We start from the raw sequence: 12,883 nt of genomic DNA on the forward strand, positions 1-12,883 counted from the left end.
AGGGTTCTCAGGAAGCAGCCAACAATTCTCTGGTATTTGGAATATCCTTTCCTAAATATTCCAGGTTTGAAGTAATGGAATTCTTATCTATAGCAGTACTATTTCTGGTGGCTTTTAATAGTTTCAAATATTATTTGTAAGTGTCAGAGATTTACTATTAGCAATTCTCTAAGACAAGGCAGCTGTACTAGCTCTATATGTAGTAGTAGCATGTTATTAAAGATCAAGGCTAAAAAAATAGTCCCCATAACTTTTTTTTAACCTCAAATGTTTTGCATTTATTAAATGTGGGAGTGGCAAACTCCATACAGACTGTCTGAAGTAACATAACGTTCGTATTGGCATTCACTTGGTTTGTAATACCTTTGTAATACCTAATGTAATACCAATATTTCATTATTTGTATCATTGCCACTTATTTTGTGACTATTTAAAATGATGGTCATTCGAAGGTAATATTACCAAGTGTTCTTTCTACCTATTGAAGTTTATGCATATTAGTAATTTACTTTCATCTTGGTTTTTTATTTGTTCCTCTTTTTTATATATCTGTCTATTATATCCTTTCCCATGGCTTTCTTAAATGCCTTGGTTTGTTGTTTGTTTTTTTTAATTCCTGGGTTTATTTTTCACAGCTCCTAGTATATTACGGTGATCTTTAGCCATATGTTCAGGTGTGTATGAGAACTTTTTGTGCAGTTATCTTGTTGCGCAGCAAGAAAACTGGCTAAATTGATGGTGTAAAAATCAAGCTGACTAAAAAAGGCAGGTTTTGCTATTCTGACTATGGGATAGAAATACACACTGGACAACAGTGGGATATGTTCAGTCAGAAACATGAAAAATTATGTTATCAAACTTCTTCCCCTCAAGCTTCTCCCAGTGTACCATAAACAGAACCATAAACAGTTTCAGGAATGAAATAGTAATACTGACACTTAAGAAAGCATTAACACAATCAATAGTAGAAAACAAATACAAATTCTCCCATGTTTTCCCTTGACAAAAAAAAGGAGTAAAATGATTAAAAGAGTTACATGAGTTATGAACTCAACTCACTGTGTGAATATGGGCATTACACCCAAAGCTTGAAGTTGTGTTCTGCAAATGTGTTGGACATTTTGTCTTGATGGGTTGCCTGATAAACAGTTGCTGTTTCCCAAGAAAGAACTTTGGAACTTTCACAAACAAGCCTTTAATTCATCAGGGGTTTCTGATTTGAAAGGATGAAATGTAAAAAAGTAATTTAAGTCACACATTCACTATTAAGTCACAGGACTTCACTATATGGGTATGTACTGACGGGGATATCTCATAGAAAATTGAAAGCAATGGCGATCAGAAAAGAGGAAACCTCTAAAAAAAAACCAAGAAAGAATGCAAAAATGGAAGAATATGAAAGCTGAATGGGAGTAAGTAGTTTGAACATCAGCTGGTCTTCTTAAATTGTGAAAAGAAAAACAGCAACTTTAACTTCAGCAGCTGTGATAGTCATATGTTCAAGCAGACTTTAAATCTTGAATGTAAGTCTAATGTAAGCTAGCCTATAATTCAGACTAGTGATGTCATTGCAGTTAAATTTAAAATCCATCTGAAAAGCCACAATTCAACCTAGGTTCAAGACAGAGAGTGTTTTGTCTTAGTGACTTTGTTCTTTCAGATAATCCATTTTGCTTTTCCATAGGTAAAAATGCAATGAGTGCCTTGCTATCCAGTTTCTTCAAGTAAGAAATAAGGACAAGGTGGCGTAAGAATACATATTTGGAGGAAGATGCTAGGTAACAGAGAATTCTACGTGCTGATGGCTTCTCAAAAAGATGGGTGGAAATATAGTAGCAACTTCCCACCAGCTCTGTTTTGCAAACAGTGAACATGGAGGTAAAACCAGGCAGGAGTGAACCACCAGGGTGAACAGGAGAAGGAGCTGAGTAGATGAGCTGGAGAGGAAGATAATTAAATATGACTGTGTTAGTGGGCTTGTGAGCAAAAATGCACCAAGTAGTTGGGTTGTGTAGTGTTGCTATTTTCAGCAAGATTCCTTTCAGGACCAGTGTCAGAATACAGGTCTTAGTAGTTTTATTACCAAAGATTTATAACAAACCGAGAGACAGTAGGGTTCACCCTGTCAACATTTCTCATTTTGGCACCAACACAAATTTCAGTTAATCCAGTATTTATTTCCAACCCTAAGTTTATTCAAACCAAAATTTCTTATCTACTCTACGTGTGTACTCATACTGATAGCATTTTATTCACAGGGATACAAGGGCCTGTTATGTTCAGAAAACTGAAAAGAAGCAAAAGTTTAACATGTTTTGTACTTAAGTCTTACCAGAAGTGGTAAAACCTAAGGGGTTTATTCATTCATGGTCAGAGCCCAGGAGAGACTGTGGGCAAGCAAGCACCTTGGCCTGGCCACTGCCAGCACTTGGTGCACGGCGGCCAAGAACCCACAACCCATTCTGGGGCCACCATGTCCGTGTCACTTTGGTCTCCCTTTGGAGCCACCCCCTGAGCCGCACGCGCAGGGCCCGACTGGCTTTGCCCATCTTGCTGGTTCACCACGGAGCTTTCCGCGCGCAGGCAGCACAGGCGCCTCAGTTTCCTGGCGCGAGGGTCCCCCGGAAGTCCATGGGCCCTGAAGACCAACAGGGCTCCTGTCCCAGCTCCGGCTCACGATCTCCTGTGTTTGAGTCGGGAAGCTAAGTGTGTGCGGCTGGGGCAGGCTGAATCACAGATTCAGAATCGAAGAATCACAGACTATCCTGAGTTGGAAGGGGCTCGCAAGGACCATGGAAATCCAACTCCTGGCTGTGTGCAGGACATCTCCAAGTCACACCATGTGCCTGAGAGCCTTGTCCAAACGCTTCTGAACCTCAGACAAGCTTGGTACTGGGAGGTCTGTCTCAGTGCCAGACACCCTAGGCGTGAAAAACCTTCTCCTAATATCCAGCCTAAACCTGACACGGGTTCCAGCAGCAGGCCCCGCGCTCTCCCGGCTCAGCAGAGGACAGCCAGGCTGCCCGGCCCCGCCGCTCGTGCCCGCCCGGCCCCGCCCCCCCGCGCAGGCGCGGCCCGGCGCAGCGGGGCAGCGCGCGCCAAAGTTCCAATGGTGCGGCGCGCGGCGGGCGCGGGTAAGGCGCGGGAGGGGCGGGACGGCGGCGGGCGCGGGGAGCTCCGGCGGGACCTGCCCGGGACTGGAGGGGAGCGGCAGCTTCTCGCCCGCCCTGTCCCCTAGGGCCGCGCCCCGGTGGTCGCGGGCCGGGGACTGTCGTGGTGGGAAGGGGGTGCGCCAGTGCGGATCGTCCGCCTGCCTCCGCGCCCTCGCCCTCCGCTGGAGCTGGCGGCGAGGAGCCCGCCGGGGAAGGGGAGACATGGGCACCGAGGCGTCGGGCCGGCCCTCCCCGGGGCTCTGAGGTTGGCAGAGGAAGGTGGCGATGGGGCCGGGCCTGCGCTACATCCTGAGAGCTGCGCTTGGCCCGGGCCCCCGGCTGCTGCCCGGGCTACTGCGTGCCGCATTCCTGTCGTCGTTGTGTTACCCATGCCAGCGTGCCCCGTCCAGCCTGGCCTTGAGCACTTCCTGGGATCAGGCATCCACAGTTTCTCCGGGCAGCCTGTGCTAGTGCCTCACCGCTCTGAGGTTGAAAAGTTTCTATCTAACAATCTAAACTTAATCTGTCTAAGGCCATTCCCCCTTGTCCTGTCACTACATTTCCCCGTAAAAAGTCCGTGTCCAGCCTTCTTGTATTCCCAGTATAGGTACTATCTGGTACTAAAAACATCTGCAAAGAGAGACATCAACATCTGTGCTGTCTGTGTCTTGCTATTTCCCCTCTTTCTAGGGAGGAAACAGTGATAAAAGGTCATTTGGTGATATATGTGCAAGATGGGTGCAACAATAATGCATGGGTACCTTACTAAATGGTTGATAGAGGGAGGGGGAGTAAAGAGTTAACAGCTTTGTTTCTGATTCAGCAGACTTTGCCAGCTTTTGTACTGTGCAGTCTGACACTTGCAGACATCTGCTGTGGTGGAGGAACTCCAGTAGAGTAGGCTTTTAAAGAATACTGTCAGAAAATGTAGCTGGCCTTTTACTTAAACGAAAGATTAGGGAAGACAGATGTCCCGTAAGTGCTGGGAGAATTTGACGTTTTAAGTTTTGGGTTTTGGTTCACAAATGTAGGTCATTAAACTTCCACTCCTCTCAAAAATTTTCCGAATGGCCATTTTTCATGTGGGAGAATAACTAAAATAACTAAACTGGGATAATCCTCTCTATCAGAGTGAAGAATCCTTTAGGTAAAATTACTGTGATACAACAATCTAGTGATGGGCTTTTGAAAACTAGGAGAATCTTCAGATTCTGGGAATTTTTTCTGATATGTAATTAAAGGATCTGAAGCTGCCCCCATATCACTCCCAGTGCAAACTCTGAATCTGTTATGTGAAAGGAAAGGTTTCTTGTCTGCGCCCATTAAATTAATTCAGTTTATGTTCTGAGTTACATGGATTACTTGCTCCATTATTTGGGTCTGTGTTCTCCCCTTCTTTGCTCAAGATTGAAAAGTTGTGTCATAAGAATTCATCACCAAACGGTATTGGAAGCAGAAATGGAGCCATTGCGGAAGGTACCGTGTGAGGCGCTGCCAAGGCCATGGAAACACGTTGGAGTTTGCGGTTCCTGGGAATGCCTGGGGCGCGTTTGGCGCGGCGGGGCGGGTGCTCACTGCTGCCACCGGCTGGGCAGCGGCGGCTCTGCGGGGCTGGGCCCCTCAGCAGAGGCTTGGCTCCAGAGATCGTGGCACTGGGAAAACGTGAGCCGGGAACAGATCCCGAAGGTTATCTTCTCACTTACAAGCATGGATCAGGTTTTGATAATAACTTCTGTGCTTTTTATCGTAGTTTCCTCAGGAAGTGAGATCTGTGTGATTCTGCCTCTCCATAACTTTAGCTACTAAGAATTGAACCTGATAATTTTAACGAAGTTTGAAAGCAGGATAAAGGTTTTATGATGAATTGCTCCAAACCGGGCCAAGAGACACTTCAGAGACAGAGAAGCAGGTATTTGCTTTATTCGGCACCAGGTGTGTGGGGGATCATTCCTCCTAACACACACACAGAGCTCTCCATACAGTCCAGTATTATGGCTAAAATTCATGAATATTCATCACATTCCTTGGGGAGGAGTGGTCATACAAATTACTTTTGGAAGTCATTAATATCATTAGCATACGTGCCGTGCACGTGCTGTGTACCCTGGTGGTTGCGTTGAGGAAGGGTCCTCCTCCTCCTAAGTGAAGGCTAGTAGCCTTCATCACAGTGCACTCTTCACCTTTCTTTCTGGAGCATGCGCAGTCCTTTGTGGAATGATTTGGCAGCTTTTGTGCTGGTTTAAAACAAATTCTTGTTCTTATCTTGACAAGATTAAGGCAAATCCTGCTTCTTAGGTTTTGTGATTAACATTTCCTGTCTCTTAATAGTTAACTGTGCTTACATGAGTTAACTATTGATACCCCTTCCTCAGTGGCAATTCTATTCCTATTTATAGTCTAAAATTTGAAGGTGGGGCCAAAGAGAAAGACTGTTATTCACCATGTTGGGCAGCAGTCCTCCAGGACTGGACCACCTCCCTTACAAACACAGGCTGAGAAAGTTGGGACTGTTCAGGTTAAAGAAGAGGAAATTGTGTGGAGAACTCATAGCAACCTTCCAGTATCTGGAGGGGGCTTACAGGGAAGCTGAAGACAGACTCTTCATCAGGAGCTGCAGTGCTAAGACAAGGGGGAATGGGTTCAAACTGACAGAGGGGAGCTTTGGGTTTTGTATTAGGAAGAAGTTCTTTCCTGTGAGGGTGGTGAGACACTGGAACAAGCTAGCCTGGGACATTTTGGATGCCCCATCCCTGGAAGTGTTCAAGGTCAGGTTGCATAAGTCCTTGAGCAACCTGGTCTAGAGGGCAATGTACCTGCCCACGGCAGGGAAGGTTGGGGCTAGATGATCTGTAAGGTCCCTTCCAGCTCATTAACATTCTGTGGTTCTGTGATTCCATCTGGTCAGCATATGCATAGGGACCAGCTGGGTGGTGTGCACATGAAATTAACCACAGGATACCATGGGTGAAAGTGTCATAATGGTGGGAATTGGGGTGATATTATGAGGAGTTAAAGCAACAAAGGATACGCCTTTGAAGGCAGTCGACACAGTTCTATCAGTGGAGCAGCCTTGGGCGCTCAGTGTGCTTTTAAATTATAATTTCTTTTCTTCTTCCCTGAGACATATGTTTCAGTATACTGCCCTGCAATTGTGAAGGTGCTGCTTTTGGCAAAGATGTCTTCTAAAAGACATCTGGGCGGAGGATCTTGTGAAGGGTGATGGAGATAGGTGAAACAAGTTTTTCCTGAAAGAAGAATGCAGGAAGTGTTAGAATCCTTCGATATACATGGAATAATTTTTGACATTTACAGGAAGATTTATATATTGCATGAGATTGTTCCCAAATAAAAATCTTCAATCTTTGATTTATCAGATGATTTTTTAAAAATTATTTTTAATGAGTACAACATATGTCTTACTACATGTATAAATGGTAGAACAGCTTTCAAAAATCAATTCTTAAATTAAACAATTCAGCTTTCACCAAGAAGGGTATTCCCAGACTATATTTTTCAGTTAATGCTATAATAAATTGCTGTCATTGTTAATGTTATTAAAATGAAGACAGTGGTAATACACACTAAAAATCTGTCATTCCTTTCATGAAGCTTTGGAATTAGAAAATTCTTTGTGCTTGAGACTTGGTGGTACATACCACCAGCTCCCAAGAACACTTTAGGGCCATTGCAGTTAGTCTGCTTTCTAAGTTAAAAGAATGTACAATATGTTAAATATTCTGTCCTTGGTGAGGGACAATAACTTTGCAAGTCCTACAAAAGTATTTAAAAATTAGTAAGACTTACTTATGTGTTTTACTATAGAAATAATACTGATTTTAGATGGCTAAGACAAATGGCATCTGATGATTCTGAGTTGCAAAATACTCTTTATTAGTATTATATTAATCATAAACTCATTAAACATAAATAATAAACTAATAAAGAGAAATCTAGATTATTTATATTAACAATTATAATCTACTCTTCTGAATTTGGGAAGTTTTGGTTACAGTTTCTTTAAAATTTGGTCAAGAATGCTTTTACTCTGTGTAATGGTAAAGGGCAGACTCCTGTCAGATGCTGTTCATGAGAGAATTCTTTTTTTAACTGTCTGCATGTGGTTGCAGGGTTGTGACATAGTACTTCTCCATGCATTTTTAACTTCCAATAGAAATTATATTTCTAAGCAATGCTGTGAGCTATAGTTTCATAATTTTACTAGTGATGAGATGTACAGGTATTACTGGACACAGTCTAAAGACAGATGACTTGCTCAAGTGTAACCTGCACAGAATAATTTATGGTAATCCTGAAAAATAAAGCCCCCCAGGCTACTGCAGCACAAGGAACTTTGTAAATATTTGAGAAGAATAATAAAAAAAAATTTAAGTGGCGTAAATCTGATGTTACCAGATATTTGGTTTTAGTTTGTTTTTGAAGTAAATGAGTATATAAAAATGTACTATTCTTTAAAATCAGAGCAGAACTAATCAGACTTCCATGGAGGTGAAGTAGCAAGACCCTCATTTAACTAACTTTAATGATTTCTCTAGTGTCATGTGTGAGATGTGTCGTATGTGAGAATTGGACTTACAGGGTTCTGACTCCTGAAGCCAAATTTCAGTGCTGTCCTTCTTCCCTATTAGTAGATTCATTGGATATGTTTTTATTATAAATCTTGATTAACTATGTGTCAGTATTGAAGTATTCCAAACAGGACTGTAATAAGGTATCACAGTGCACAACTAAATTGACATATGTGAGTGTCCAAGGAGAAAAGGCCAAGAGACATACCACTAGCTAGTATTTCTTTTTCTTTGCTGTACATCAGAAGTTCTCATCTATCATCAACTGACCACATTCATAAGGAGCTTCCTTCCCATAAGAGAAAAACACAGCTTTAATTTCATGCCAAGGGCAAAACTGTGAGGTTTGCATGCACAGATATGATAGAGGCTCTATTGGCAAGTCAGAGGATCCACTGTTAACAGATTAAAAAGTAAAGGCTCATAAAACATGCAGTAATAATTGACTGAAAATTCCACAAATCACTGTCTCATTGATTTGAATGTCAGTTCCCTGTCTTGAGTCTAAATGCCCACATAGCTAATTGTTTCTGCAGTATGAGTTTGACTGAGTGAATCACTGAAAGTCTTTGCTCTAGATGTTTCTGAGGAAACTTATCTCTTCTTGTTTGTGAAGAATGAATAGCCTGATTTAATGCCTGTGAATAGCATGAAACCTTGTCAATGGGCTCCAGGGACAAGTATCTGTGGGAGTGTGTTAAGATAATGTACAACAAAAAGGTGTAAATGTTGATGTGAGTGTCATGAAGTCATTTTTATTCTTCTGAAAAATACATTTTGCTTTTTCTGTCAGGTGTACTTAGTACCATAAATACATCTTTATTCTATTGATTTTATTCTGTGGCTATTTCTGAGTGTGAGTATTTAGAGAGAGAGGAGGGAAAAGTGTGAGACTCTTTTCTTTTATGCCAGAGAAATGCATTCTTTCATTTGCGAGCTTGCTTTCACTGTGGACTCTGAATACTTTTCACAGATTTTTACTTACGTTTACTAAGCTGTCACTGTTCATATAAAGGTAAGTATGTGTAATGTAAACTGGAAAGAAAATACTTTTCTGTTGTTGTGTGGTCATTTTCTTTTTGGTGGAATATTAACTGTCATTGTAAAAATTGTCATGTCATGCTTGAGGAGCTTAAGTTGAATTATAGATTATCTTTGAGAAAATCCTTGAAAAACAGTGTTTCCTAATAGGCTAGAACTTAGGAGATTTGTGTGTTTTATCTCTTTTTGTCATTTGTTTTCTCAGTGACTTTGAACTAATTGTTTTCTGTTTGTGCCTCTCTTTCTTTATGCTTAAGCAGAAATGCTTTAACTCTGTAGAACTGAGGGGTTTCAGTGAAAGGTATGTGATTCATTACTAAATAAATATTAGAGGTTCTTATGAAAATGGGGAGAAAGAATTTACTTAGTATAAGAGTTACAACTGGACTGTGTGAGTAGCTCTGGATATCAGTACCATAGTCAGTATTTTACCTTATGTTCAAACACTCGGTATAAAGAGTTTGGAACATATGTCTTCTTTTCCTATTCCTGGGTAAGCCAGGGGTGAAGCTTAATTTAGCAGTTGCATGGCTATTAAAGAAGCATTGTTGGAAATATGAAGCCTCTTAGTGTTCATTCGTAGTTTAATTGAAGAAAGAAAGGCTAGTAGTCATTCTTCTCTACATCTAAATAGGTTGTGTCCCTGTTGCTTTCCCTCTTGACCCCCACATCTTCTTAGCTGGAGGAAGATTATGTTCTGGCAGGAACTTTTTTAGGCTTTCCCACTGCCTCCTTGTAATTTTAGTATGTACAAAAGTGAGTGCTATTCCTTGATACTCTAATACAAAGGAATACACATTTTCTACTATTTTACAGGTCATATGTGACTCCTCTGACAAGAGGATTAATGTTCTAACTTGCTGTTGCGTTTAATGTATGTGCTTCTGCTTGGACATGAGGGAATTACTGTATAGTATATTTGTTAATTGCAGAACTTAAAATGAAATTTCTAAAAAAGAAAGTGCCAAGGATTGGTGTATATGCAACATCCCTTCACTGATAGCTCAAAGTATGCAACTGACACAAAAGAAATGCTGTTTATTCTATGGTGAAACTTTGAATTAATCTCTACCTAAGCGGGTTTTTTTTCCCAGAGGATTTGAATTTTAAGGAAATAAATTTCTCTGTATTCTACTCAAGTAACATACAAGTTGATAGAAGAGGAGGCATCTGTGTTGAGGGAAACTTGGGTGGTTGGTTTGGTTTATGTTCAGATCAGAATGGAACAGAATAGACTGTTTTGTTGGGACAAAAATCATCTAGTCCAACTGCTTGACCAATTCACAGCTGAACAAATGTTAACTTTGGTTAAGTGCATTGTCCAGAGGCCTCTTCTTAAGCTGCTTGACAAGCATGGAGCAAAATCCACATCTGTAGGAAGCCTGTTCCAGTGTTTGACCACTCTCCTGGTAAAGAAAGGTTTCCCAGTGTCCAGTCTGAACCTCACCTGATGAAGCTTTGAACCATTCACACATATCCTGTTACTGGCTTCCAGGAAATTCTGGGAAGAGATCAGCACTTCCCTCTGCATGTCCCCTCCTCAGGAAGCTGTAGAGAGCAATGAGGTCACCATTTCAGCTCAGCCTCCTTCTCTCCAAACTAGACAAACCCAGAGCCCTCAGCTGCTCCTCACGGGATGTGCCTTCCAGCCCTTCCACCAGCTCTGCCGTCCTTCTCTGGACCATTCAAGGACCTTCCCGTCCTTCTCAAACTCTGGGGCCCTGCACAGCACACAGGACTCAGGGTGAGGCCGCACCACGGCTGCATCCAGCAGGATGATCCCGATCCCAGCTGGTGCTGCCGTGTCTGATGCAGCCGGGATGGGGTTTGCCCTCCTGGCTGCCCGGGCACACACTGCTGACTCACACTGAGCTGCTGCCCACCAGCACCCCCAGATCATTTTTTTTCTGAAGTGTTGTTCTGTAGAGAAGAGGTTGAAGAAAGCCTTTTAGACATCTGAAATGACAGTATAAAATCTCTAATACTGGTTTTAAGCTATGGGAGACAGTGGTAACCACATGTAAAAGTTTAACTGAAAAAGTAGAATTGATATTTGGTACAAAAATTGCTCATTGTCTAGATAACTATAATTCATTCATTTCACTTTGGCTTACATGAAGCTTCGTGAGAGCATATTTGCTAGAATTGGGTACTGAAAACAGTATAGTCAGATAACCCAGATAACTGTTATGTGTCAAGCAACTGACAAGATAGGGAGTGATGCATTAGCTGGCAGATTTGATATAGGAGAATGGGTACAAACAATAGTGTCTCGGTTTGAGACAAGTTTAGGGGAAAATGCTTTGGAAGGAACGTCTCCTCCCCACAAGACAGGTTTTAGCACTCCCTCCCCCACCAATACGAAAGGAATTTCTTGGATGAAAGTGAAAAAATTATTTATTTAACAAGCAGAGTGCTGGCAAGGCACAGGAAACAAATGAGTAATGTCAGATAATAAACCTCCTCGATGTGGAGAAAGCCCGTGTGTTTAAAGTTCCCTCTGTAGCTGGCTCAGCCCCTCCTGCAGCCCAAGGCCAGGATGCAGCATCCCCAGGGCCTCCCTGCCAGTCCTTGGGGTCCGGTGGTCTGGTTCTCGGATCACAGCTCAGCTGAGCAGTTCCACAAGAAGAAGTTCCAGAGGATTTTGGTATGCCAGTAGGGGAATATTCCTTGCCTCAGCTAACAGGCTGGCTAAAAGCAGGGAGGTGCTCCCTCGGCTCTGCAGCGGTGAGAACGCGGGGGAGTGTGTGAGTCCTTGAACACAAACCACGCTGAAGAATTCGCTCAGCTTCTCTCCCTCCTCTCCTGGACCCAGCTTAAAGCTACAGGACCCATTTCTGAGCAATAAGCAGATTATAGGGAAATACATTATTATCACAAAATCACCCCAAGACAAATAGATTTAATCGAACAAGAATTTACCATTATTGCTAAAAAGTCTAATTTTTCTAATGTGGTTACTTGGTAAGCTCTTGTGTGGATGAGCTTCTCACTGTCATGAAAACTTAATGTGAAGTTTGGGTTTCATTGAGACTAGCAAAAATTTTGCCATTGATGTAAACAGAACCAGCACTTAATTCCTTTCCCTGTAACCTGCGAAATAAGATCTAATTTTTGTCATGTTTAGACTACTGTTATCAGAGACCAATGCACAATTGATGTGTGATGTTACTGTAACTGTTAGTGAAGGTAAAGTGGTGTTGGCAATGACTGGACTTTTTGCAAAGTGGTGTAAAAATATTTTACTTTTATTTTTATGTTGCCAGGTACCAGAGACAGTTCTGTACAGTTCATCCAGAGTTGCCTTTGTTTGCATAATTGTTTTAGCTGCAGTGTCCCTTGTGTCATCTTTATTTCTGTTGTTGTCACAGAAGTCTGCTGAAAATGAGCTGGGCTGCAGGAAAAGGCTCTGTCCAGCAAACTAAATCCAGGGATATTTGAACATTAATTTTCATTAGAGCTATCCCCCCCAAAACTTTATTCCTCAAGCGCTAGGAGAGATTTCTATGTTATAGTGACCTGAGTGTTACCAAATAGTTTTGTAAGGCTTGCTATTTAGATTGCAAGAAAAAATACATAATCCTTACTGAGGAAATATATTGAAAGGAGATGTACTTCACCCCCTTTCTCTCCCCTACATAGAAGATTATGAAGGTGGGTACTTGTTTGTGCTTCTGTTCGCCATGCCCCAGGATATAAATTTTAGCTTCTGCTGTACTTTGTGGTATATTGTTGTTACCTCTGTGGTGGATCACTGATCAGAGGAAAGCAATTCAGATACGGAAGAGCGAGCAGGGAGTTAAAGGGTGAGCTAGCAGCCCTCTGTTTTTTTCAAGTCTGGCTTTTGTTTTGGAAGGTCGTGTTGATCTGCTTAACATCAGTGTGCAGTGGTCAAATCTGGGATTTGCTTTATTGCCTTGAAACAAATTTCCATTTTGCGCATCCATCTGATTCCCTGTACTGGTATGGACAGCTTTATGTGGGTCTTGCTGGATTGTGTTCTGGCTACTGCTGACATTGAAATTCTTTTAAACTAGGCTGTTGTATGTTTTGGTACTTTGCCGAATTGCGTAGTGTCTTCTGCCAGAGATGTAAAGGTACTTT

The 12,883-nt window shown here is 42.0% G+C and overlaps 1 protein-coding gene across 7 annotated transcripts in view; it reads left to right on the forward strand.

Moving 5' to 3' along the window:
* Positions 1–3,085: 3,085 nt before the first annotated feature.
* The window catches only part of FANCC (FA complementation group C), an 80,699-nt gene continuing 70,901 nt past the window's right edge, over positions 3,086–12,883 (forward strand). For 2 of the 7 annotated variants that reach the window (XM_039567090.1, XM_039567093.1), the window contains exon 1: positions 3,086–3,134. The gene's annotated coding sequence lies outside the window, so the exon portion shown is untranslated. The other 5 variants (XM_019288395.3, XM_019288397.3, XM_019288396.3 and 2 more) reach the window with 5 other exon arrangements.

This window comes from Corvus cornix, chromosome Z, assembly GCF_000738735.6.
Source record: "Corvus cornix cornix isolate S_Up_H32 chromosome Z, ASM73873v5, whole genome shotgun sequence".
NCBI lineage: Eukaryota > Metazoa > Chordata > Aves > Passeriformes > Corvidae > Corvus > Corvus cornix.